The sequence below is a fragment of the Episyrphus balteatus genome, chromosome 3, assembly GCF_945859705.1.
Source record: "Episyrphus balteatus chromosome 3, idEpiBalt1.1, whole genome shotgun sequence".
NCBI classification, from domain to species: Eukaryota; Metazoa; Arthropoda; class Insecta; order Diptera; family Syrphidae; genus Episyrphus; species Episyrphus balteatus.
This window is the reverse complement of record NC_079136.1, coordinates 75,257,466-75,281,126: the sequence shown is the minus strand read 5'-3', so window position 1 is coordinate 75,281,126 and position 23,661 is coordinate 75,257,466. Positions and strand designations below refer to the sequence as shown.

Sequence of the window (23,661 nt, the reverse complement as noted above, 5' to 3'; positions counted from 1 at the left end):
TTTTGTAAGTGTTGCCGTTCTCTTTAAATATTTTTTTTTGATTTAAGGTGAAAATTCCATTAGAAAATGAAATAAATAAAAAAAAAACATTTTTATTATTGATGGCTTGCTGCTGTATTCAATGTTAGATAGGTTCGTCAAACCTTTTAAGTGAATGGAAGGGAATTCTTCTTTTATTTAGTGTGCAGATGTTTTTGAAATAAGAAAATAAAAAAAAAAATAAGTTGTATTGGTGTGGTTTTAAGGAACGTGTTCTTTATAGTATTTATTTATTATATTGCAAAATCAAAAGTGTTCAACGAGGTTGGGAAATCCAATACAATTGTACTGAATTAGATTTTTAATTCGATACACTTTCCGCAACAAAACTTGTTTTTATATTAGAATTAGCGAGAATCATTAATTTAAATTGGAGGTTTTGAGACATTCTATAAAAATTAAAATCATTGAATATTTACAATAAGAAGATAAACAGTGTTTGTTTGTCTTGAAGACTCAAATGAAATGCGATATTAATGTGTAGTGTACACTATTGCTGAATTATGGTTCAAGCTTTATTTTCCATTAGAAATTGTTCTTAATTCATTCGCCAATTGTTGTTTTCATGTCGCATGTCGTTTAAGAGTACCTAATTAATTGCACAATGAAACTGTACACTTCTCTTTGTAATAATTGAATGTTGTCATTCAAGAAGTGGAAGTCTTTATGCTGATGTCATAACAGAAGACTAAGTTTATTGTTGATTTTATTTCACTCTCCCCCTCGTTGCAATTGAATTGTTTATTTCAGAAACAACATAGGTAAGTGAGGTTTTCCCAATTTTTGTTTTTTCTAATTTCTTATTTGTGTATCCTTTATAGATGCAATAATAAACACCTTGAATGATTCTAAAAATTAATAATTTGTCGCCAAGTTTATAAGTTTCACATTGAAGAACTAACTAGACAGCTATTTGCAGAAGCCTGACGAACAGTCACCTAGGACATCAAGAGGATCTACTTCCTCGTACGAGTTGATAATTTCAGTGGGAAAGTTCAAAGTTTGCAAATCTGGGTTTATTAAAGCTAATTTTGCGAGAAACTTTATTAACGGTTTCACAATTCAAACATTTAACCTGAGAAACTTACAAAGAGTTGACCTGCAAGCTATGCCGCAAACCTTTGCTTATTCAGATATTCTAAGAGCCAGCGACCTAAAGTTTGCAGGTAATTGCTTAGTGTTCAGCCCTATGAAATATGTTTAAGGACATCCCCAGGCATGTTACTGCAAAAAAAAAAGTCTCGTCAGCCGTGGCAAAAACGGTCTGCCAAGCACTTGAATGTGAAAAAAATTTTAATTTAAGAACTCGACCTTAAATCAAAAAAAAAAATATTTAAAGAGAACGGCAACACTTACAAAACTAAACGATACCTTTTTTTAAAGGTAAAAAGTTTTACTACTTTCTGGTTTTTATATAAATGTTTTTTGATGAATAGTTTTTGAAACAAAAAATTTCAAACACAAAATTTTGAAAAAAAATTCAAAAAAAGTTCAAACAGTTTTTTTTTTTCATAAAATTTACTCATGGCGTTTTCGATTGGCAGTCCGGAAGCGTCCGGAATCATTCTGAAAAAATTTTATTCACACAAAACTGTCAGTTTTGTACGAATAAAACGCTTTCAGAATGATTCCGGACGCTTCCGGACTGCCAATCGAAAACGCCATCAATAAAAAATTATTTTTTTTTGTTTTAATTTCTCTTATATATTTTGAGTCAAACACCGAAAACTAGAAGTCAAAATCTCTTTTACTTTTTGAAAAAAAACTAAAAATATCGAAAACTGTGTTTTTTTGTTCGGGATCAGTATTCTCAGGGATTTTTTCTGAATTGTTTTTTGACTTTTGGCTTTTTTTAGCACAGACCATTCCATTCAAAGGGAAAGAAAGTCTTAAGTACACTTGTCATTCCACAATGTAAATATTTTGTACCCTAATCCAGTTATAGTCTTCATATTTATTATTGGCATGTATCAATAGCGTTACAAAACTTACCTTAATCAATATCTAATCCCTCTAACGTGTAAAAACAAAACACTGTAATTTTGACGTGTCGGTGAAAAATTAGATGATTTTGTAATTTTCAGTTTTCTCAAAAAGTAAAAGAGATTTTGACTTCTAGTTTTCGGTGTTTGACTCAAAATATATAAGTGAAATAAGAATTGGAAAAAAAGTTAGTACTTAATTGGGTAGATTTTTTGGAATAAAAACTGTTTGAACTTTTTTTGAATTTTTTTTCAAAATTTTGTGTTTCAAAAACTATTCATCAAAAAACATTTATATAAAAACCAGAAAGTAGTATAACTTTTTACCTTTAAAAAAAGGTATCGTTTAGTTTTGTAAGTGTTGCCGTTCTCTTTAAATATTTTTTTTTGATTTAAGGTCGAGTTCTTAATTTAAAATTTTTTTCACATTCAAGTGCTTGGCAGACCGTTTTTGCCACGGCTGACTAGACTTTTTTTTTGCCGTTACATGCCTGGGGATGTCCTTAAACATATTTCATATGACTAACTACTATGCAATGACCTGCAATAGTTTGGAATTTTTACACCTTCATTACAAATTTTTTACATGTTCGCCACATATACGGCCAGGCAGACCAGCGCTGCAGCGGTTTCTTATATAACTCGGTGAAGACTATAAATTAGTATGACTCTGAATACTAAGCAATTACCTGCAAACTTTAGGTCGCTGGACACAACCAAAAAAGTAAAAAAACTAAAAAAAATTGATTTTTTTAAATTTTTTGTTTGTTTTGACTGTTTTGGTAAGGAAATTTTTTTTATAAATTTTTAAAAAACATTATTATTATAGGAAATTTAATTCTCTACAAAATTTGTTAAGAACAATATCTCAAAATTATGCTTTGTTTACGAGATATATTGAAAAAACCAAAAAGGGGGCTTTTGCACCCCTATCTCCAGTTCCCACCCTCTCATTTAATAGCACTCCGCAGTTTTATCTTTTTTATAACCCATTGAACGATTCCTGCAATAAAACCCGTGAACATCTTACTTCCTTTCTGAAAGACATAATTAATAGCCGTAATTTTGGCGTTGGTGAAAAAATAGAAGGTTTGGTAATTTTCAGTTTTCTCAAAAAGTAAAAGAGATTTTGACTTTTAGTTTTCGGTGTTTGACTCAAAATATATAAGAGAAATAAAAACAAAAAAAAAAAATAATACTTTATTGAGTAAATTTTATGAAAAAAAAAAACTGTTTGAACTTTTTTTGAATTTTTTTTCAAAATTTTGTGTTTGAAATTTTTTGTTTCAAAAACTATTCATCAAAAAACATTTATATAAAAACCAGAAAGTAGTAAAACTTTTTACCTTTAAAAAAAGGTATCGTTTAGTTTTGTAAGTGTTGCCGTTCTCTTTAAATATTTTTTTTCGATTGCTTGGCAGACCGTTTTTGCCACGGCTGACGAGACTTTTTTTTTGCAGTAACATGCCTGGGGATGTCCTTAAACATATTTCATAGGGCTGAATACTAAGCAATTACCTGCAAACTTTAGGTCGCTGGCTCTCGGTCTACGATAACCTTCTGCAAAATTGCCAATCAATATTAAGAAGATGAATGACATAAACAAAAAACAAAATCGTATTAGACCAGGAGATATTAACATTCAAGAGTACTGTGATGAAGTTTTCGCTTGGCCAACTTGTGGTAATGATATTAATCAAATAGAATCTGATCAATAGTGTTTTCTTTATGTTATTGTAAACATGTTTTTTTTTGTTTAAGGCTTATAATGATATAAAAATGTAAAAGAAACGCCATAAGTCAAGCGACTTTATAGGCTCCAAAACCGGTTCAGAATTAAAAAAAGATTAACATTTTAGCGGTTTTTAAATGCATACTCTGAATTTGTGGTGTTGTGGAATTTTTTCATAAAAAAAAAACAAAGATTTGTGTTGCTCATGACTTATGTTGTTTCTGAAATAAACGATTCAATTAAAGTGAAGCCTACCACCAAAGATTATAGAATACAAAGATGTCGCATCCCATAGAAGTTATCGAAACCAAAAATTTGAAGTGTCGTATGTGATCAACATGTTGCTAGCTGCAAAATGTTGCGAGAGCGAGGGAATTCCTTAAAAAAATGGAATCTCTTCGTTGTATTTCTTCTGTTTTTTTATTTTGTTTTGCTTCTTACGGCAACGGTGCCGATGACGATCACTGTGGTGGAGTTTTTTTTTTCTTACTTTTTGCCAGTTCGTCTACCCAGATCTTCCCTCTTGTGAAAGGATTTTTTGCATTCCCGTTTTTTCCTTTTTTTAGATTATTTTTTTTTTTAATATGAAGACTTAAGAATTATATATTTTGTAGAATATTTTTAAGCCGAGGGTGGTTTCTGCTTTTTATTTTTTTGTTCTCTTTTTTATAAGATGACAACGCACAGGTGCATTGGTTTCAGGTGTGTCTGTGTATGTATCTTTTTTTCGTTTGCTACGGCAATCGTCCTTGAAATTGTTTTTTTTTTGTGGTGAAGGATAGTTATATAAATTTTTGTTCTTGTTTGATTGCGTCTGGCAAAATCTTTTCTTTTGTAAGGATTTTCTTCATTCCAGTTTTTTTTTCCTTTTTTAGATATTTGTATATTTTTCGTGTTGAAGATTTTGTGGAATATTTTTTTGCCAAGGGTAGGTTTTGTTTTTATTTTTTGAGCTCTTTTAGTGCTATTGCACAGATGCATTGCTTTCAGGTGTACACACATAGACTAGCTCAAAAAATTAAAGGAACAACAAAAAAAACTGTGATTTTTTAGTGATTTTCGATAAGCTGTATTTCAGTAAAAAATTATCGTAGGTATTATGACAAAACAAAAACATGTGAAAGCTATATTCTTCTTGTTTAGGGATTTTAGTACCTACCAAATGTTTTATTTCAAAAGGTAAAATAGCTAAATCATAGGAACTGTGTAAAAACCAAAATTTTTCAATTTTTTTTGTTTTTTTTTTTTTTCTAAGAAAGTGGGAAAATTTTTATTTATAAAATGATTTATTACTATTACAGGTAAAATAAGTTTTAAAAAAAAATTGTTACACTCATGAAACTTTGCAAAAAGTTTGCTTTTGGGATAAGGACCAAGGACAAAAAATGTCTATAAAAAAAAGTTGGGTGGAAGGGTGTTTTTTCGCGGACAAAAGGAAGGTCAAAAAAATACTGAAAAAAATTTTTTGTCGAATATGTATCATCATATTTATTAAATATTTAAAATTAAAATAGATTTACTGTTTGTTTTAATAAATTTAATATTTTATTTTTATTGTTATTTTTAAAAATATGTCTTGCATTGAATTTTAGGTTAAAATTTATAATAAAAAAGTAGCGGAAAGGTGCGAACAGTCAGACACTTTTTTTTAAATTGTCATGTTTCAGAAAGCTTCTAAGCTATCTTAACCAAACTTTGAAGACATTTTAAGACATATTTTATCATTATATTGCAACGAAAGTTATAATTATAGAATGAATGAGAGCATCACATTAAACTAAAATGTAGAAAAGGTCAAAACGTCTCACTGTTTGCAAAAGGTGTGATCAGTGAGATAGGCTAAGATTTAAGATATTTTTTAGACTGCAAAATCGGTCATCAAACCAAAAGGCAACTCTTGACTTTTACTATCAATACCTCAGCAACGGATCACTTTACAGAAAATTCAAATATACATTTAAAAACTTTATTCAATTTTCTACTTTATTTTTTATTTAAAATTATAACTATTTTTGGATAGTTTTCCTTATTTTGAAAATTATTGATTTCTCATTGGTTTATGTAGAGTTTAAACCTTAAACGATATTTATTAATACAAAAAAAAAAAACAATATGTAAATATTTAGTTTTTCCATTATTGTCATTTAATTTATTGTAACAAGATAATTTTCTTCAAAATCTATGGATGAGTTATAAGGACATGACCATTTTTGTAATGATCAATATTTTCGACTGTTTTTGTTACTTTTTTTTGTTCTTGCCTAAAACTTGAAAAGCAAATAGAATTTGAAAATTTTTATTGAGTAGTTTTTTGTAGATAGTTAAATTTCTATCGATATGCATCCTTTTAAAAACTTTTACAATTAAAACATTGTAAAATACTTAAGAAAAACTATTCAAAGAAGAGATAAAAACGACATTTTTGACGTTTTTACTGAATAGTATATTTTTATGCTTTGAGCATTTAAAGAGATTGAACATGTAAAGGAGAAAAGAAGGTACTTTCTTTTTCGACACAATGGTTTCTATGGAATTTTATTTTACGCCAATATTACTGTCATTTACGGAAAAATCGATCTTAAAAATTTTTTTTTTTCAACTTTTCTCAATATTTTTTAAAACAAAAGTTTAATTTTCCCACACAATCTTAAATAAAAGGTTTTTATCTAAATGACTGCATTCCAAACTTTTTAAAAAGAATAGAATTTTTTCGCATTTTTTTTTTTCAATATTTTTGAGGCTATATAAAAAAATGGTTTGAGTAAAAGTTGTAGACACTTTTACAATCTACCTACAACTTTTGCATTTAACTTTTTTCGATAGGAGGCCTACTTTTGACCGAAATCGTAAAAACACGATTTTTGGCACCCACCCCACTTTTTGGCCCACCCACCCTCTTTCCCCAAATTTGTTTGTGAGCAATTTATTTTTCCCCTTTTATACATATACCATTTATCCTAAATTTTCCAACCACCCATGTGCTGCTAATAATTTTTTTATTTTCAAGATTTACTACTACTTTCACAAAAAAATCATAGAAAAATTTCCATTTTGGTACCTACCTACGTACATTAAATAATTTTTGATACCTTTCCTACCCTTACCACCCGCACTTAAAAACTTTTTAATACCTTTCCTACCCATACCATCCGCACTAAATACTTTTTCAAACCTTTCCTACCCTTACGATCCGCACTAAATAACTCCTTCAATACCTTTTCTTCCCTTCCAAAGTAAAAATACCAAAGCTCACAACAAACCAAGAAAATATGTATACCTATTCCAACAAAAAAATTCAACTTGCAATTCCAAGGACGATTGCCGTAGCAAACGAAAAAAAATACCTACGTATTATGTGTGTACACCTGAAAGCGATGCGCCTGTGCATCACGATCATACAAAAAGAGTAAAAAAAATTGTAAATAAAAATCAAAACAGAAAACTACCCTCGACTTCTGTAAAAAGTCTTCAACGCAAAGTTTACATAAAAAATCAAAACAAGGGAAAAAACTACAAAATAAATAAAATCCTTCAGCAGAAGAACAGAAAAAAGACAAAAAAATACCATCACCTTTGCCACAAGGAGCATTCGTTTCATAAAACAACACATAAGAACAAAAAAAGAAATAAACCGAAGAAGGTCAAACGTCAAAGTAATTTTTTTAAGAGATTCCGATTTTTTAAGGAATTCCCTCGCTCTCGCAACATTTTCCTACTAGCAACATGTTGTGGTACGCCATATCACGTACCACCCGAAAAATTTGGGGTTCCGATAATTTGTATGGGATGCGACATCTTTGTATTCTATAATCTTTGCTACCACCTAATTATACCAACTGAAGAATTTGGCCAGTTTTGACTGCACTAAAAAAATCTATTAAGAAATGTTGCACAGAACAGTTTTATAAACTGTCCACCTGGAATTTGGCAATACATTTTAAATTCATACACTTTTTGCTTTAATAATTTCATATATCATATTATTTTCTTTGTTATTTGGTTTTTGTATTTTTTTTTATATTAATAAAACAGAAAGTTCCACTTCCATTTTTTTTGTGTTGTTTTCAAAGATGGATTATGCTAACAGAATGCAATAGTCCCAGACTAACTCGAGCAAAAAAAAATAAAGAAAAGTATACATTTTGAAAAGGCGCGAGATAGAGAATGAAAATTAATATTTTGGAATCTCCATTAAAGACATTTAAAACACATTGGTACGTCAAAAAAGTACAACACAACCATTATAAGAATATGAAGGAACAAATTGATTTTGCTGAAAACTTTGCTATTGTACATATCTCAAGACGAAATCTGAAATTCCCCATTGGCGGCATCCACAGCCCACAGGAAACTATTTTAACGGCATGTCCTTGGATGAAGTTCGAAAACATGTTAAGTTGTTAACATGAAATTATAACATTGAAATTTAATATAGTAATCACCAAGATAATTATTAATTGGTTTGAAGTAGAAGATTTTTTTTTTCACAATCGATCTGATGCGTGAGTTTCATAAGATTTCTATCCGACCTAAGGGCAACCGAAGACTTTCATCCTCGTTCCAGGTAGTAAGAAGAACCATACTACACCAATTGTTTGGACAGCGTATGCAAACATTGCTTTCAAAAAATGCAACCACTAAAAAAAAACTGACTACATTCCAAAAAAACTGATCATTATCATCATGATCGCGAGCCAAAACCTATTCGATGTTTCGATATCCCGATATAGAATATCGCTCCAAATAACAACTTGTTAATAACGTCAATTTGAATCAACAACGTTCTTGGAATTGAGCAAAACCTTGGGAATTAAGCATTGCAGGACGACATGACAGTCCAACGGGATCATCGAGAGATGGAATCGTTCTCTTATAACTGCCATCATGGTGTCATCGAACAACTGAATGGTTTCAAGATTAACCTCTCGTTTTACTAGACGAAAATACACTATTAAAATGATTTTGGTTCACACTGTACAGTAGTGATCAAAAAAATATTTTTTTCGATTTTCGGTCGGGCCACCCGCTAAATTTGTTCCACTTATCTATAACATTATCGTTGTGAAATTTCAATTCGCTATCTTAAACGCAAGAGGGTGCTAGTAACAGTTCAGTTTTTAGATTTAATAATAATAAATAAAAAGCAAAATGTGCAAATAAAACGTCTGTGTACTACCTATTGACGAAATTTACCTGGAAGTGGCCCAGAAATTATTATTTCGATATTTTTTCAGAATAAGTACAACAATTACAGCTTTCAAGCAATTTAAACTTAAAAAATAATTTTGTTTACTGTTTTTTTTTTTCAAAAAAATACAATTTTTACTCCCTTCTATATAAGATAGGAGGCTGAAAATTGAACAGTATGATACCATTAGGATGTGGAACCAAACTAGGGGGTGGCCCAGCGTTTATTTGAGAGTTTTCATTTTTCCCATACAAGCGTGGACCACCTTACTGTACAGTACAGTAGAAATCTTGTTTACTTAGTTTACTATAGATATCATATACCTACAAGGTCTATGTATTTATAAGTATGTATTATATTTACTGTACCATAATTAACAGAATCAGATTTAAGGTAGATCCTAAGAAGAACTTTTGTCTTTTAAATTTACTGGTCTCGCTTACCACTTGCATCGACTCACTTCAACGGATACTTGTATGCACACCGGAGCGTCTCAAATCAAAACATTTTGATTTTTGGTGTCGGTGTGCTGTCTGTGGTCCGGTGTACCCACAAATGTGTACAAAATGGATCCATTTGTAATATTTACATAAATCGGTTACCAGTCGTACAAAAAATGTATTGTCAACGCTAAGACTATAAGTCCTCTTCCAAAGCACCATCATTTTCGTCATTAACATCATCTTTAAAAGCAAATTTTCTAACCCCCTTTCTTTGCTTCCTCAACCTTTTCTATTTCTTCTATCGCAACAATTAGGTACTTACTTCAACTACCATCACTTCAACTTCATCTTCAATTTTAGCTTCATCAACAAAGTATCACCTGAACTGGTGAACGCTAAGTGATATCAACTTTACAGATAAAGCTTTACTGTAGAACAATTTTGTCTTAAAATATACCCAAGAATCAACACTTAAATTTTCCGGGAAACACTGTATAACTGGGGTGACCATTTTATCAAATTCCAAATAATAAAAAATGACAAAAATTAAATCCAGTTTTTAGTTAATATTTCTAATTTCAAAAAATAACTCAATAAAAGAAGATACAACACAGGGAATCAGTCTATACTTTTGTCAATTTAATTTTGTATAAGGAACTGTAAATATCCTTGCATATACGACAAAATGACTTAATTCGAAAAATGAGGTTTTTGAGAAAACAGATAAATAAAATGCAGGAATACGTCACACGAACTGTAAAATTTTTAAAACAAAATAATAAAAAAAAAAAACATAAAAATCGTTTTTCTATAATGGAAAACAAAACAACATTTTAAACATTTTAGACATTTTGTAAAGTCCAAAACTCAAAAACCATGCCAGCTACAAATTTTTTGCCCAACAAATAAGCACTTAACTACATTTATTTGGGCAAAAATTTGTAGTTCGCATGGTTTTTGAGTTTTTGAATTATCTGCCAAAATAAGTCTGAAGTTAGCAAACAAAATCTGAAATGATTGAAAACAAGAGGTTTCAAACTCAACCCAGTAATTTTTTATTTAGAAGTGCACCTTTCCGGTTTGATCAGGCCATTGGACCCATTTTGAAAGAATTATTTTTTTCAATTATTTTCTTGTCAAGAATTATAGCTTTCCAAAACGAAATTTTTGATGCTAACCCCAATTTTGTAGCTCAAAATTTTTTTTTTAATATTCAGGGTTTTGTTAATAAAAGTTAGCCCAAAAACGACCTTTCAAAATCTAAAAAATGCGAAATTTCAAAAAATTTTGTTTGTAGAAATTTGAAGTACCTAGACTCAGATCAAACACGAAAACCTCGATATTGTATCTCGATCAGTTTTCTTGTTATTCAAGATCCCACTAAATAAAAAGTTGCATTTTAAATATTTTTCTTTTCTCGACTTTGCTTTGTAAAACAAAATTTGTTGTACAAAAATTTATTTTATAGCATCCCTCAGTCCATTTCTATTCCAATTCGAAGTGCAATTTTAAAACTTCAAATTGGAGTAGAAAATGACTTAGGGGAGCTGCAAAATTAATTTTTGCGCAACAGATATTGTTCGAGGTTGTCGCTACAAATTTTTGGTTTGCGCATAATTATTGTTATTTTTAAATTGAGAAAAATTGTAAAATAACAAGTTTAATACAAAAGAAAAAAATTGATTTTTAAGAATTTGGTAATTTGAAAAAAAGTTGTATGGTCATAATTTTTGAATAATATTAAAAAAAAGTGATGTAATTTTTTGGAATTATTATGGTTAGTTCAGAAAAAGTGTAAAATAACAAACACTGAACTAAAATAATTCATTTTTAAGAATTGAATTTTGAATTGAATTGAAAAATCAACAAAATTTACACTGAATAAAAAAAAATAATTTTTGTGACTGAAGTGAAAAAAAAAATTCCTTTATAATTTTAAACTAAGGTTTAATAAATAAGGGAAAATAAAAAGTGAAAAATCGAGGACTAATCTTGGGCAAAACAAACCACGGTTTTAATCTAACGATATTTCCATAGGAAAAAAAATCATAATATTTTCGGTTTCTGAAATCAAAAAAAAATTCTTTCTTGAGTTTCTTGTATCTTTAGAAAAAAATGTAAACTTAAGAAAAAAATTGCAAACGAACCACGCAGATTTGCAGAAAAAAAAATGCATCTAGGGGTCTCAACTTTACATAGCCTTACTGTGGGGCTGTCAAAAATTATTTTTTTTATATATTTGCATTTAGTAAAAAAAGTACTTGTTGCAAATAAAATAAAACTTGCATTAAAAAAATTGTATATTGCAAATTAAAATATTTTACTTAAAAAAATGATATTGCAAGCAAAAAAATTTTTTGTTATAAAAATAGTCAAAGTAAAATGTGTGCATATTTTCCCAATATCCGTCGAATTTCTTAAAATGTTGACATAAGCTATTTAAAACTATAATAATAAAGCTGATATGGTCATACATAGCCAAAATTGTAGGAAATTCGACGAATATTGAAAAAAACTTGATAAAAATAGCAAAAAAATTATTTTACTTCAATTTTTTTTTATTTGAAAAATATTTTGTTTATGCAAAGTAATTAAAATTAATATGTAATTAAATAAAATTCAACTTATAATTATAATTAAAATGATTTTTCTAAAAACTTCTTTTAAAAATTGCACACTTTTTCTTTTTTCTTTTTTTCTTAATTTTTATTGATATCTACAAAAAAATATTTTTAGAAAACGATATAAATGACAATTAAAAAAAGTGTCGCTATCGAAGTTATACTTCAACAAAACTGTTTTACAATTATTTTATAAGCACTAGATGGTGCTACTTGCGAATCACTTTGACATTTTTTTTTTTTTTTTCAAAAGTAATTTTTCATACTCCAACGCTCTGCACCGAAAAAGAAGTAGGTATAACTTCAAAAACTTCATAAGTTCTGTGATTTATTTTAAGGTCAAAACCATTTAAAATGTTGTTTTCGTAATTTTAAGAACACTTTTTTAAACTTTTTTTACATTTCCTTTAAAATATATGATAAATTTAAATTAAAATTATTTTTTCATTCATGAAAAGCTTTAACATTCTAAACAACTTGTACCATAAGAACAAGTACGCGCAACCCAGTCGTGCATGCATATTACTTCCTAATAAGATCAACTACCTCATATATGGTTTTCCCTTGCAGAATTGAGGATGTGTTTCCAGCCCGGATGCCATATTCACTCTTTTGTTGGTGTATACAAGATTTAATGTTACTTCATTCTATCTGCCAGTGAACATTTTAACAGCAAAACTGATCGTGGAAGTAAACTGTGTGTAGTGCCATGCTTCATGGTGTATAAAGTATAATAATTGATAATATGAGTTTATACAACAATGACTTAGCACCGGCCTTGTCCCATGTGTCTCCCAGACCACTTGCTTTCAATTTAAGATTATTAAATCTTAATTCTTTATTTCTATGAGTACATCCGGTTAAGGTTATGACCTATGAACGATATAATGTTATGTTACATATCTGTTTGAGTTAGTAATTACTTGTTGAAGTGTAGCATTAAAGGGTTTGTTTTTTTTTCAGTATAACACATACTTTGCGTGTTGATGCAAAGAGTAAAATAAGCATGAGAAAATCTTATAGTGGCGGAAAAGGGTACACATTAGACTTGGATGAGGAAGAGGGCCCACCTCATTCAAGAACAAATACAAGAAATCGTTCAAGAGTTTCTTTTCGGAAATCTATTTTTAATCCTTTTTAAAATTTTTTTTTTTAAGAATGTTGGTTGTTAATCAGTGTTGTTTTTTTGTTCAAAAAATCGGATTTTCATAATTTTTTTTATAGAATGCTTTTCTTTTTTAACTTTATTGTAAAAATTTTGAGGTTTAATAAAAACATATTTTGTTTAGTAAGATTTTGTACACCCAATTTAACTAAATAACAGATAATATTAAGTTCAGAATCAGAATGTTATTAATGAAAATTATTAATTTAATGGTCAAAATAACGGGATTGATCTCTCTTTTTTTAGTGAAAATCAAGGGGAAAGTACAACTTTCCTACAAAATGCATTTTAAAAAATCACCCCCAAATTCATCGAGTGAGACATCAAAATAAAGACCTCTTTTTATAACTTGAAACCAAAAGTTTCTTTTTTCCTTACATTTAGAGGCAGATATCTGTGGACCAAAGTCTCGAAACAAGTTTTGGTTTACAGACATGAGTGAAGTAAAATTGCACGAGAAAAAAATCAAAATTTAACTGATAAAAATTTAAAACCAAACCTTAGAACTTGAAACACTTTTATATCTCAGTGCTTTTTATGGCAGCATTCTTTTAGCATAGGAGAACTTATTAGTCTTAGAAATGATGGTTGCAAGTTTTCAACCTCACTCAGAAATGGAATTTTTTTTCGGGAAATTGTTGGATAGGGCTGGGAAAAATGTAAATTTGCATTTTTTTTTTTTTTGGAAAAAAACTCTCGGAAATGAGTGCAAAATGACAGAGGTTGTTGAAGAAGCTGTAAAAGAGGGCTATGTGAAGTTGGCTACCCCAAATGCTATTTTTTTTTTCAAACCTGTCTGGTTCGATTGCCCAAGGTTAACCGAGAATAGCCCAAGATTTTTGTTCGTTAGTCCACCCTTAGTTCTAAAATTATAACGGAATTATTTTTTTTTCCTCAAAAATGACAAAAAATAATTTTTTTTTATTCAGTGTAACAATTATTGTTAGTTTTGCACTGTGGTTCGTTTGCCCAAGGTTAGCCCAGGATAGTCCAACTTTTATTTTCGCTATTCTACGCTTAGTTTAAAAACTATAAAAGCATTAGTTTAATCACCTCACAAAAAAAAAAAATAGTACGCATACACCACAGTGACCCTTTTAATTTATAGATAATTTAGAAAAAGTAAATCCACTGTGTGCGGCTCAAATGTTATTTATTTTACTTAGAATTCTAACTGTATTGAATGTAGTTCATATAACAATCCTGCTAAAAAGCTTAGGTTGATTTGTTTCATTTCACCTTAAAAACCACAAAATACAATTATTTTTCCATTGATTGAATCATTGATTTTTGTGGTTTGCCATAAAAGCACCAATTGTTCTTTTTATACTTTTTCTCAATTAACCATGGTCATTCCAAGAAATTAGGTACATCACTTTTTTTCGTTAAAATGTGCTCTCTCGACAATAGCTACCTTGAAAAGTTAATTAATTGATTTAAGCTTTGTTTTTTTTTTCAATAGATGCATTCCACTCAAGGATTGGCCAAACGGAGGAGAATTTTAACGAAATGACCATGAGACATTTTCAATATTCGAATGAACGTTTAAGTTAAAAAACATAACATAGTCATAAAAAGGATTCATATTCGAAGTCAAGTTACCAACTGTTTCTGATTCAAATCGAATCATAAATGAATTCATTTCCGGATGATTTCTTCACTTTTATTATTCATTTATCATTCATTTTCTGCTGAGAACAGAATAAAAAGCTTAAAGTCACACATAACTATGTATTCGCTCGAAGAAACTAAACATTTCTTTTGTCTATTTACCTAACTTTTTTATACTGTGGTGGGCTTTTTGTTTTTGTATCTCTTTTTATACTTTCTTCTGTAAAGAGAGTAAGAAATTCAAAAGCCAGACGATATGGTGGTTGAACACATATACAAACCATCGCGCAAACGTCTTCTTAACATTCAAAGCAAGAAGAAATTGAAAAACAAAGATTGGGTTGGTTAAAGAAATGTGGAATGGGACTGATATTTTCTTATAACCAAAAGCGACAAATAATAAGTCTCAAACATCTTATGACGTAACATAGCAAGGAGAAGAAAATTATTTTTTGTTAGGTACATAATATTCAAAGCTGTTAGGGGAGAAGTAAAGGGATGACATGAGTAAGATTCCACTGAGTAGATATTAGTGCGCAGAAAGTTTTCTTGAAACTTTCTTTGCTTGTTCAACGCTATGTATGTGTCAAGAAGCTTTTGTACATAATATATGAAGAAAAATACGGAAAATATAGTTGAGTAGAAGAAGCGAGAACAGAATTTGATTGGGCTGAGTTGAGTTTTCTTGAAATTTTCTTTGCTTGTTCAAGACTGTGTATGTGTTAAGAAGCTTTTGTACATACATAATATCAAGAGAAATAAGAAACTTTAAAATGAGTTAAAGAAGCAAAAATAGATTTTGATTGGGCTGAGATGAGTTTTCTTGAAACATTTTCTTTACTTGCTCAAGACTGTGTTTGTGTAAAGAAGCTTTTGTACATAATATGAAGAAAAGTACGGAAAATTTAGTGGAGTAGAAGAAGCGAGAGCAGAATTTGATTGGACTGAGTTGAGTTTTCTTGAAATTTTCTTTGTTTGTTCAAGATTGTGTCTGTGTTAGAAGCTTTTGTACATAATATCAAGAGAAAAAGGAACTCTGAGTTGGGTTAAAGAAGCAAAAATTGATTTTGATTGGGCTGAGATGAGTTTTCTTGAAATTTTCTTTACTTGTTCAACACTGTGTATGTGTTTAGAAGCTTTTGTACATTATATCAAGAAAAATGAGGAACATTAAGTTGAGTGAAAGAAGCAAGAACAGAATTTGATTGGGCTGAGATGAGTTTTCTTGAAATTTTCTTTACTTTTTCAACACTGTGAATGTGTTAAGAACACAATTTGATTGGGCTGAGATGGGTTTTCTTGAAATATTTTCTTCAAGATTGTGCCTGTGTAAATAAGCTACTGTAGGTACATTATATCAAGAAAAATAAGGAACTTTAAGTTGAGTGCAAGAGGCAAGAACAGAATTTGATTGGTCTGAGATGAGTTTTCTTGAAATTTTCTTTGCTTGTTCAACACTGTGTATGTGTTTAGAAGCTTTTGTACATTATATTAAGAAAAATAAGGAAAATTTAGTTGAGCAGAAAATGCAAGAAGAGAATTTGATTGGACTGAGATGAGTTTTCTTGAAATATTTTCAAGATTGTGTCTGAGTAAATAAGCTTTTGTACATTATATCAAGAAAAATAAGAAACTTTTAGTTGAGTACTAGAAAAGCAAAAAGAGAATTTGATTGGGCTGAGGTGCTCAACCAATAACGTTTATATTTATGTAGGTACGAGTATATAAGATTTGCCTATTGAAAAGAAAGAAAATAATGATGATAAATAAAAAGAAGTATGATTTAACATAGTTTTTGTAAGCATCATGAGCATGTTTATTGAGGCTTTTATTTATCCTTAAGCCCGTATGATACCTACTTCCTTTTTTACACATTTTTAATAGAAAAAATCAGATGATTGTGTGAGAAAGACAGCACTTTTTTCGACGAATTTCGCGCAATTTAAAATGTCAATTATTATTTTCTTTTTTTATGGTCCTAAAACGCAAGCACTATTTACGCACCAGCATTGAAGTTTTGTGTTCTATTTTATAATCAAATGCAAATATTTTATAAATAATCAAATGACAAATAAACAAACTGACGGAGAAAACTGAAAAATGACTGAAAAAAGTAAACTTATTTTCTTTTTTAGAACATTTTTAGTGACATTTTTGGCTTTTTGCTTATTTTGTTCATGCGCTCACTCTTTAAGTGATTTTATATTCGAGACATGTAGTACTGCTCTGTTTTCTTTTTTTAATTATTAGGTCTGTTTAATGAATCTGATCTGCTCAGAAAAGATCCGAAAAGTACAGGTTTGTGTGTTCCATGAAGGAAAACTTTGCCCTAAACTGTTCTACAAACTGTCATTTTGTGTTTCATGAAGTTGTCCAGCACAGATTAGTTAAAGTTTTCCTGCTCCTACTTTTGAGGTAGAGCAAATGAGTGAAAAGTGTCAAACAGCAGCTGATTTGTTTTATTCTGACAAAACTATAATAAAATTAATTCAAAACAATGAAAATTTCTTAAGAATCTTCCTAATATGAAGAAAAATTCAAAATGAGAACAAATATTTTAATTAATTATAATTTATTTGAATGAAAAGTCATAACAAATGAATTAATTTTATTTTAAGTTTCAAAACTGTCAACCCTATAAAAACGGATGTTGTACTTTTCTGATATTTTTTGTTCTGACAGTTTTCATGAATTTGTGCTGTTCTCATCTTTTCTGTTCTAGTTTTTCTTCATTAAACAGACCTATTAAAAATAAGAAAAAAAAGAAGTGTCATAAGGGCTTAAGCCATCATTTGTTTTGTTGTTTCCCGTGCAAAATTTAACTGAGCTTAGTACTGAGTTACCAATAAAACACGGCTAATATCGATTCAGGAAATCTAAATGTTCGATAGAGACAATGTGATGTAATGGTTTTTTTTATGAATCTATTTTTTTGTTTAGGTACCTACTTATCTTCTTATTTATATTTTGTTAAAAGTATTTTTGTTTTTTTTAATAATAAAAAAAAATTAACTCAATTCTTATAGCAAAATACGTATATAATGACTTTTATTTAAAAATCTAAATCATAAATTTTGAAGAAAAATTTAAAATTAAAAAAAAAAATAAAAAACCTATGCTTTTGTATATTTCCTGTTAAGTTGTCGAAAGGTGCCGACTCTACCCTAATAATTATGCAAGTGAGTATGACCAAGAATTAAAAATACTTTTTTGAGTGTAAGATCATAATAAAGTTATTGACGAACTCGAAATGATATTTCAATAACCCTTACAACTTTGGGAAAGAGGTTTCCCGGACATGAAACATATACACTGAGAAAAAAGACCACCAAAACAACAGGATTTCTCATTAAATTAGATCTTCTTAATTTCTTGAATGCGCAATTTCAAAAGAAATTTTTATAATTTAAGGGAGAAATCATATTATTTTTATGTGGAAACATTTAAAAAAAAAACTGTCAGTTTAAAATTGTACTATTTTTTTTATTGAAAGCAGGGTTGTAAAAAATATTTTTTTAATGCATTTGTCTTCCATTACAAATTAAAAATTATTAAAATATTCATTGCACCGAACAAAAAAATTGCATTATAAAAAAAAAATAAATTATTTTGCAAATAAAAAAATTTGCATTTAAAAATAATGTTATTTCAACTCAAAAATATTTGCATTGTAAATAAAATTTGTATTGCAAATAATAAAAATATTTGCAAAAAAAAAAATTGTTTTGCAAATAAAAAATTTTCTGCATTGAATATTTTTTTTTGGTATTCGTCGAATGGCTTACAGTTAAGCCTATTTGACCATACATTAGGTTCAATATTATAGTTGAAATAGCTTATGTAAAATTGTAAGAAATTACTATTTGCGATATAATTTTTCTTAATGCAAAATTTTCTTACTTACAATACACATTTTTTTTAATGCAAATTTTTTTCAGCAGCAAGAAATATTTTTTTATTAATGTAAAAAATAACGCGAAAATAGTGAAATTTTGGGACATTTTTCAGTTTTTACTTCAAACCTGATAACTCGATTTTTACACTCCTGACAAAAATATAAAAAAAAAATATTTTTTAAACTTGTAAATTAAATAAAAAAAAAAAATATATACATATATATATTCTTAGGGCCTTATACAAATTAAATTTAAAAGAATTTATTTTAATTTGATATCAACAATGACAGTTAAAAGGTGATTTCGGATTGGGGTCAAAATCCCAAAAACTCTACATCCTATAAATTCAAAATCCAGAAAATTCAAGAAAACTCAAAACCCCGAATGGGATGCCGAGAAAAAAATTCGGGAAAAATAAATCCTATAAGTGTATATAATCTTGAACCGAAGCCATAAAAAAATTAAAAGAAAACTACGCTGAGCGCAAAAACCGTTCGCAAAAAAATTTTTTTAAAATTTTTTTTTTATTTTCCAGATTTTGGATTTTCGGTATTCTAGGGTTTCGAAAATTTGGATTGTATCCGTCTTATTTTAATTTTATTACCTTTCGTATACTAACAAAGAAATTTTGTATAGGTATATGTATAATTTTGCCTTTGTGGGAAAAAATTTCCAACTTTTGCAGGAATTTGTTCCAAGAAATTTCGGATCTTTAGAACTGTGGCAGCAAGTTATAGGGAATTTTATCGTCTTTAACTGATTAATTAAAAAATGTTTTCATAATATGCACCCTTCAGGCCAATACACACGACACCGGGAACCTGTAAACTCTCCTTATATTTTAGCTGGTTGTTACTTAAAAGAATGTTATCCTTGTAACCATTTAATAGGGGCGTTTACCCGATTTCCGGCGTCATCTGAAATGCTTTTTAGGTTGTATAAATTTAAATCTAAAATTGGCTTATACAACAAATTGGCATATATTTTACTGGCTTACAAAACAAATTGGCAATATTTTTTCTTTGTCCGTATATTTCATTAAGACCTCAACAGAATTTGTTCAAAATGTTTGTCCATTATGTGTATTGTCACCTAAAACATCTAATAGAATATGGTGCAATTTATATAGTTTTTGATTTAAAGTATCAAAACAGCTTCTTCCATTGAACACAGTTTTTTTCTATTAACTAACATCGTATTACTGTTTTATTTCAGGGCATTTAAATTTTTAACTTCTTTAAATTTTTAATTTATTATAGGTATTATTTGCACCAAATAATATTTGCAAATAGAGAAGTGTTGCCAACCAAGAAAATTAATAATTTTCGAGATCCTGTTATGATAATACACGAACGCACATGAGGCGGATGTAAGTAACTGATTCTAATAGAGGAGACAAATATAAGCATTGTTTAATATGGGAGGAGGCAAATTTAAAGAACAACTACTCAAATTAATAAAAAAAATATTAACACCATCGGCAACACTTACAGTTATAATTTGCATAATGTACCTCTTTCAAAAGCCAGAAATTCTACACTCGATTCTAACCTCATTGATAAATGTTGCATGATCATTATTATGAATTGAAAAACTTTTGATTTGAATTGGGACACAAATATTATAAAGCAGATTTTTTGAAGAAAACAACACACTACTTAATTACTTTTATGAAGCGAAAAAAAAGGCCATAAGATAGGCATCAATGAGATGCAGAGCCCATGACGTCTATTTTAAGTCCCACCCCATATTTCAGTTAGAGATCAAATCAAATCTTCATAATTGTATACGAACAATAATGTGCAGTCTACAGTCACCAATATAAGCTAACTTAAACGGAACTTAGATTACATACATACATTATATTGTATGTAGTTTATTTTTCTGTTTAAACACTTCCCACCATCCGGTCTCAATTTGTTCCGACTACTAGGTAGGTATACCTCTTTAAAGTGTACTTTACATGTTTTTTTTCCTGGGACACATCATCAACATAGCATGACAATTTTTTACTTTGTCCCTCTTATATTGAATATAACTATTTTTGTTGTATACTAAGCCTTCGCGAAGTTATCCAACCGTTGAAAATTCTTTGTTTCTTTTGTTGCACTTTTATAAGGCAGGTATTCAGTGACTTACCGGACGGATATGGCTCTTAGGACAAGCATATAAATTACGATACATATTGTTAATTACATTAAAATAAATATTAGGGTGATTTTTTTAACAATTCTTTTCTTAATTTTATACCTACTTTATTTTGAAAAATTCTTTGGAACGTATGAGTTTTTTTTTCAATAAGAAATTTGGCACTTCCTTCCGGTAAAATTGAGAGAAAATATACGAAGAACTCAATTTTACTGGCTCGAAAATTAATACAACTAGAATTTAGTACCTAGTAGTTATCTAAAAAAAATCAACAAGTACAAATAAAATTGTTACCCTCATAAAACTAGGCAAAAAGTTTACTTTGAGAATAAGAACCAAGGATCAAAAAGAGCCTATAAAAAAAATTCGGTTCAAGGGTTTTTTTTTTTTCAAGGGAGAGAGCGTAAATGCATTAACACATGTTTTGGATAAGTTAATTTTTGATGCTGTTTCTAATGACATCGATTGTTCTAAGAAACGTTATTGACGATTTATAGCAAGGGTGCTTGTTTGTTTACTACAACAGGTTACATATAAAAGAAAATCATGATAAACTGATGAAATTTGCAGATTCAGGTTTCAAATAAAGCAGAGATAAAGAATCCATTAAGCTCTGAAAAATATTGTTTTGTTTTTTTTTTTTTTTGAGGGGTTGAGAAAGGTATGATTGAGTGATAATGGTGTAGCATCAAAATTGTGGTTTTTGGGTTTTCCGGTTCGGTTAAACGGGATTAAAAAAAAACGGTTTTTCGGCGAAGTGGAGAATAGAAATCGGTCTGAAAACAGCAGGTTCTGGAATAAGTTGAGAAAAAAAAATTCTTTTCACAGTTTTCAGTTTTAGGTTTTTTGGCTCGCTCGTTTTTTTTTTTTTGCTCAGCATTTTTTCAGCAGGTTTTTTTCAAACCAGCTATTCCTGCCGGGCAAGCCACCCTTCCATCCACCAACGAACTCGAAAGGAAGCGGTCTTGAAGATCAGGATAGACACCCACCTTCCCAAACCACTGTTGGCAACCACGGCTGCTCCTATAGAGGAGTCACCTGGTTTCTGGTTTAATGAGTTGATTAATAATTGCTATAAAATGGCATAAACGGCTCTAACGATTTTGATTTTTTTTTCTTAAAATGCATCATAGTAAAAGAAATCAAATAGCATACTTTTGTTAGAGCTCAAATTCATTTAAGATGTTATTTGTGTTCTCTATTTTAATTTTAGGTACTTAATTTAATATAAAATTCTCCATAAAAAAGATTTACAACTAAAATAGTTTTACAGCATACCCCGGTCTATGTTATCTCCCACACTCCCGATACGGTAATCCAAGACAAGCTAGGTGTTTTTGAGTTTTTATCACTAGGATACCTGACTGAGGTACATACATATGTATACCAAAAATATTCGATAACGTTTTTCCTTTTAACAACTAATAACATTTTTTAATAGACCTTAAAAAGTGCAGCATCAAAAAACCATCCGATACTATTTTAATTTGCTATTTGAACTTACCCAACGAATTCATTTTTGAAGATCTTTAATTCTCCTGTTAAGAATTTCGTTGTGGACCATTTATTCCGATAAACTTTTCGAAATTTACAAAATAAGTTTCGTCATACATAAATTGGTTTTGATAATCAAATATTTAAATATTTTTTTTTTGTAAGTTAATTTTATTTGGTTGAGTATTTATGTATAATTACAAACATAAAAAATCTTACCGGTTAATTGAAAATTCGTAAACTTCCGGAGTTTGACATAATCCTTTAAAATAAAAAATAGGTTTCACAGTAAAATGACATTATTGTCAAAGGACTTAACATTCTTAAATTTCCTTTAAACCAGAATACTTTCTTCTTATGCCTCATTTATTCCACTTTCAAGTATTAAGGCTGCGTTTCTTTTTACCTACATCTGAAACAAAAAAAAAAAAGTGCAAGTTAATAAGAATGCATTAATACCTACCCATAATATAATTTATAATAATTTGTTATTATTTTAAATATAACTGAACACAAAAAAATTAAGAGAGTAACCAAAATATACAATTCAATTTTCGATGGAATTTGCCTAAGTAGCCTAAGGGAGCCAGCCCAATTATGTCGCTGTGGTGCATTGTCCAGTCAAAATAGCCCAAAATTTTACAAACCTAGACAAAAATTCTATAGAGCTGAAAATTGTATATTCTAAAAAATACATTTTTAAAAGGGGTGAATGACTATAAGACTTTTATAATCATTTGTATTTTGTTTTAACACCTATACGTCACATACGCGCATAAATAAAGTAATACACAATTTTTTTTTTTTTTAAATTTACTATTTTGCTTATTTTTTTTTGTACGTACAATTGTTTCAGCACCATCGCGATGTCATCATCAGCGAATTTAAAATTGATTGTTGAATTTATCATTAAAAAATTATTTGGCAAAAGTCCCCAAAAATCCTACGTGTGAAAAAAGTTAAACAAGGTTAATCGTCCAAATTGTTCGTATGTACATATATAAGTGATGAAATCTATAAAACTTTTTTTTAATTTTTATACAAAACTACAAATGGCCGAGTTATTGAAAGAAAAATCTATAAACTTTTTTACGTGAAATCCAAAATGGCGGTTTCGAGAAAAGCTTAATTTTCTCGAAAAAACTAGTTTTAAGATCCCTTCTACCGTTCTATGAGAAAATATGTACTTAACGATTAAATTTTTTCTATTTCAGAATTATTATTCTACCGAATAGTGACTGGGCTAATCCCACAAGAAGCATGACGCACGGAAGGACGAACGTAGACGATGCAGATACAAGTCTTGCACACAAAGAAATTGTCTCAATCTTATGCGCTCAAC

General features: G+C 29.2%; 1 protein-coding gene across 7 annotated transcripts in view; it reads right to left on the bottom strand.

Annotated features, from left to right (window-relative positions):
• The window catches only part of LOC129913043 (homeobox protein prospero), a 99,575-nt gene that overhangs the window by 30,194 nt on the left and 45,720 nt on the right, over positions 1-23,661 (bottom strand). For 5 of the 7 annotated variants that reach the window (XM_055991407.1, XM_055991400.1, XM_055991408.1 and 2 more), the window contains one exon: positions 22,539-22,731. The exons of the other annotated variants lie outside the window; for them this stretch is intronic. The gene's annotated coding sequence lies outside the window, so the exon portion shown is untranslated. The remainder of the gene's footprint in view (positions 1-22,538; positions 22,732-23,661) is intronic. 7 annotated transcript variants of the gene reach the window in all.